The 5,188-nt window shown below is 40.7% G+C and overlaps 1 non-coding gene across 1 annotated transcript; it reads right to left on the bottom strand.

The window, feature by feature from the left end:
- Window positions 1-4,792: 4,792 nt before the first annotated feature.
- TRNAK-CUU lies at window positions 4,793-4,865 on the bottom strand. Its single transcript has one exon. It is a non-coding gene; the product is annotated as a tRNA-Lys (tRNA).
- Window positions 4,866-5,188: the final 323 nt, after the last annotated feature.

Raw genomic sequence — 5,188 nt, forward strand, 5'->3', positions numbered from 1 at the left:
TTTTGGAAGTTTGTTACACAGTTTAATTTCAAAAGGAATATAACATTTTCCCTCCACAATTCACATAATCTGAGCTGAGCGTTGGAAAGTTCATTAATTTCATTATTTTCAGCAATTATTTCAAGAATAAATAATATTACCATTACCAGTTATTTCAAATATTAACCTGGGTCTATTCAGATTCTTTTGTTTTGGTATTTATGTGTCCATGTTACAATGCTGCTTTTGCAGGAATATATTTGACTCTTTGGACTGAGAATGTTTAGTAACATAGTTAAAACATTGGTTAAGCAACATGTGCAGATGTTTACTTTTTAACTTTACAGTTTCTTTATGAACAATTCTACATTTCTAAGGAGAAGGATACTTCATTTTTATGCAAAGACATTCCATTTTATGTATTTTTATGTAACTGCTTTATAAACGTGAAATTCATAATGTTTTAATCTCGTGCTTTTTATCTTCTCAGGATAGGGGTGCTTGCAAATATGTACTGAGTCATTGTTTAATTTTTATCTTTGTTCATCTTCATTTGTCTTTAACAAACTACTTCTTACTGAAATTTTTATTTTATTCTTTCCATGTGCCTGTGAAAATACATATATACCTACTTCTGAAGAATGTATTCATATTTCTTAAGCCAGAGTAGGAGTTGATACATTTCCTGGTCTATATATCCCATGTCCATTCTTACTCATAGTTTAATAATTTTGATTGTCCTTTTCTGGGTGCTTCCTAGTTTTGCCATATGCTTTTTGTGTGAAGGTACCAGCTCCAGCTGATACTTGAAAGAGCTGGTTCCTGGCATGAAGAATAGGAAAGAGTGTGTGTGTGTGTGTGTGTGTGTGTGTGTGTGTGTGTGTGTGTGTGTGTGTGTTTTAAAAATACTTATAGCTATACTTCATCACCAAAAGACTAGTAGCACAAGACTAAGTAGCACAAGACTAAGATTCGTTCAGTATTTATTGGTCTGTCCACTTTGCATCTAGTGGTTTTAGACACTGTAAATGCTGCAATAATGAGACCTGAGCCTTTGCCCTTAGGAGGTTGTCAGGTTAGTAGAAGTGGATGGTGCAAACTGATGACGGAATATGGTAGCAGCCATAAGGGTATTGGTTTCTTGTTACTGATGTAGATAATCCTGACCAGAGAGTTGAAGGAAGCTTCATAGAGGAGGCTGTTGCCCTTGTTCCTGAAGGATGAATAGAATTTTAACGAGTTATTTTAGTCTATGTGAACTGAATTCTCTACACAAAGTCTTAAAACATTTGGCATGGAGATGAGGCATTGCTAATTATAATTTAGGATGAGGTCATGAAGAACTTGAAAACCATATTAAAAGCAGCAAATAAAACTATGAAAGATCAATTTTGCCATCCAGTTTCCTAATGGATTCATTCTGAAAATTGAGATTCTTTTATCCTCTGGACCTGCCACTCTTCCACAGCACCCTTTCCCCAAAAGTAGTCATCTTCCCCAGAACCACATCTCTGGAATATAAACTTCATGAGACAAAGCCCCTTTATTTCTTAGCTTTGAAACCTTTCAGTGGGATTGCCAGGAGTAGGTATACCATTAGTTGTTAATAGTATGGATTCGCTGTTGATTAGTTTAAGTTTCTTTTTCTTTTCTTTTTTTTTTTTTTAACAAGACAGCGAGAGGGAGGGAGGGGCAGAGAGACAGGGAGAGAAAATCCCAAGCAGGCTCCATGCTGACAGTGCAGAACCCAATGCGGGGCTTGGACCCACAAACTGCAGGATCGTGACCTGAGCTGAAATCAAGAATTGGACGCTCAGCTGACTGAGCCACCCACGTGCCCCATGGATTCACTATTGTATTAACATTATCTTTTTTGTAGTAAACTTAATTTTTAAAATTTTATTGAATTTGAATTATTTACGAGAAGTTTTCAACACTGAATAATATGAAAAATAAGATCTCTGACTGAAATAGAGCTTTATAGGTATCTGGCTATAAAGTGATAGACACCTACCAGTTGAGTTTAAAGAATGGAGCCGCCTGTTAGGTGTTGAATTGTGTGCCGCAGAAAAGTAACGTTGAAGTCCTAACCTCCAGTATCTCTGAATATGATGACCTTACTTGGAAACAGAGTCTTTGCAGATGCAATCAAATTAAGATGTCATTTTGGTAGACGCCAATCCCATATGACTGGTGTCCTTATAAGACGAGGTTAATGCCATGAGACAGATACACGAGGAGAAAACAGGTATTAACCAAGGCAGAAATTGGAGCTCCGCCCCTACAAGTCCAGGACCACCAGGGGTTGCTGGTGACGCCAGAAAGCTAGGAGAAAGAAGACTACAGCAGGTTCATTTCCGTTTTAAGCCACCAGTTGTGATACTTGGGGATGGCAGCCCTAGGAAATGAATACACCCTACTTAATTCAGCAGTTCAGCATATATTTATTGAACATCTGCCGGAAGCTAATTTAGGCGCTTGAGTTACATTAGTGAGCAAAGACAAAAAGCTGTCGTTCCAAGGGGTAGAGAAAGTAAAGAATCAGATACTAACACAGTAAGTTCGAAGATAAGAGCAGTTATGGGGAAAACAATGTAGGGTGAAGTGGGTGGTGGGCTAGTTGCCGATGAGAACAGTGGTTGGGCTCATTTATTATTTGAAGAAAGAAATTAGGCAAGTGTAAATTTATATTAGGCGTCTGCCCATGGTTGCTGACACAGAGATCCTAAAACCCTTGTAATTTCCTGTGTGATGGGGGTGTTAGGAGCGTTACACCAAATGCCTAAGAATTTCTTTGGTTAATAGGGGTGTCTTTTTTTCCTAATAAGGCAATTCTTAGAGGGCTCCTGGATCACTTCAGGATGAGGGCTGGTCACCAGAAATCTCCAAGCCATGATTAGAAGCTTAGAATTTTCACATACAATACAAATACAAATGCAAATACAAATACAAATGCAAATACACCATGTCTTCTAGGGAGAGGAGAGGGATAGGAAATCATGCCTACCTCATGAAACCTCCATTAATAATCCCTAACCTACAGGGTTCAGAGAACTCCCAGCATGGTGAACACATCCACATACTGCCAGGATGATGGGCTGGGAGACAGTATGGAAGGTCTGAGCTTTCCCATCCATACCTTGCCTTATGCACCTCTTCAACATGGTTGTTCTGAGTTGTAGCCTTCAAAATAAACCAGGAATAAGCAAACTGTTTTCCTGAGTTCTGTGAGCCATTCTGGGAAGTGATCGACCTGGAGGATTGTGAGACTCCCCGACTGATGGTCACCTGGTCAGAAGTGCAGGAGGCCTGCACTTACCCTTGTCATCTCACAGAATATCCACTTTAGACAAATTGGTCACTCTCCAACTGGAAACAGCAAACATTCTCTTGCCACCTGAGTGACTTTGTAAATTTCAGCTTTTATCTCTCCTGTGGTCTGCTTTCCCTATAGATAGGTTTTATTAACAACATAGAATTGCCCTTGAGAACACCCAATCCAGAAGGGGCCCTCACTTGTTAGGACTCCCCACCCCTGCAATATTACCCAAGTAAAGCCCAGATCCTATAATAGGTTCTTTCTAATACCCTCTTAACAGACACCCCACATCCCTCCATGCAATGTGTATTAAGCCAAATATTATTATTTATTTTGTTTATTATTATTATTATTATTATTATTATTTGAAGGGGATTGTCAGCATTAAGAGATGGGAGAAGAAGGGTGAGCACGGAAGACTGCAGAGAAATAGAACGGTAACCTGCGCGAAAATTAGGTCAGTTTTTACTCTGTTTTAAGATAAATAACAGCACGTTTGTTTGGTGGGGCGGGGGGGGGGGAGAGGGAAAAATTGGTCGTTTTGTAGGAGGAAAGCCTGGTGGATAACATGCGGAGGTAGGGGCCGGGTGCTTCGGATGGGGTTGCCTTCCGTGAAACGCGGCTCGTTCCCCTCCCGGCGGGGTCCGGGAGCTCCGGGAACCTGCCTCCTGCCGGCGGTCCCGCCCGCGTGCTTTCTGCTGATGCGGTCAAACTTCTCAGTGAACAAGGCGGAGATCCTGCCTCCCCAGATGCCGAACTGCCTCTCCGAATTTTCACATCTCCGTTCTTTTGTGCTTCTGGCCTAAAGAGCCTCACCTTCAACAGAATGCTAACCTCCTAATTTGCACCCAATTGGATGGATAGATCCCAAGCACAGTCCCAGGAACAATGGAAAAAACCTTGAAGACGGCACCGTCAGTGTAGATCCCAACACGGAAAGAAACGTTTCTCACAGCATGTTTGTTTCTCCAGGGGATAGTCCTCGCTCGCTCCCCCCCCCCGCCCCTTTCCTCAGGACACGCCCTATACTGAGAGGAAGAAAAAGTAAAATAAACGTAGACGTGAAGGAAGACATTTTCTCCCAAGTCCTCCCCCACCTACCCATCGGCCCGCCAACTGCTTTTACGTAGGCTCTCTTAGTTCTTGAAAGCTGCTAAAATTGGGGTTCGTAATTTTGTTCCGATAAAAGGAAAAATCGCCCTCTACCAACAACTATGCAAGTATGCATAGGAACACGGAAAACCAGTCTCAACTTTAAACTGTAACCTTTCGGCTTCGTCTGTGCTCTAAGGAGGTGGTTCAGCATCGCTGAAAATCATTTGATTTCAAATGTGCAAGCGTAGCTCGAGAGCGGTTTCGTTTGCCAAATGGTCTTTTTTCCATAGACTTGCTTAAAGCATTAATTCAGTTTAAAGAACTCTTCTTAGTTATGATGATTTGGAGGAACCCCAAAATATTTCAAGGGGAAATAGAATTGAAGCCCAAAAGCTTCTGCGCCCAACGTGGGGCTCGAACCCACGACCCTGGGATTAAGAGTCCCATGCTCTACCGACTGAGCTAGCCGGGCGCCTGTGGCACAGCTTTGTTTTTCTGTCCCTTGATCAGTATTCAACTGCGCTTGGTTTTACTTCTCTATATTACTTTTTACTTATAAAGATTTTTGTATCATTATTAAATATGCAATTCCGAATTCTTTTTAAGAATTCTTTAAAAACATTTCTTTAATTTTACTTACATTTAATACTTTTATTTTGTGTGTATCCCAAGATCACTGAAAACTTACGAGAGTCTGTATTATTAGAATCATTGACTCTTTTTTAAGTGTTTTAAAATATTTACTGCCCAATATGTTATGTTTTTTACAGAAACACTTAAGGCTATCTGCCTTCT

This window comes from Panthera tigris, chromosome B3 (genome assembly GCF_018350195.1).
Source record: "Panthera tigris isolate Pti1 chromosome B3, P.tigris_Pti1_mat1.1, whole genome shotgun sequence".
Lineage (NCBI taxonomy): Eukaryota > Metazoa > Chordata > Mammalia > Carnivora > Felidae > Panthera > Panthera tigris.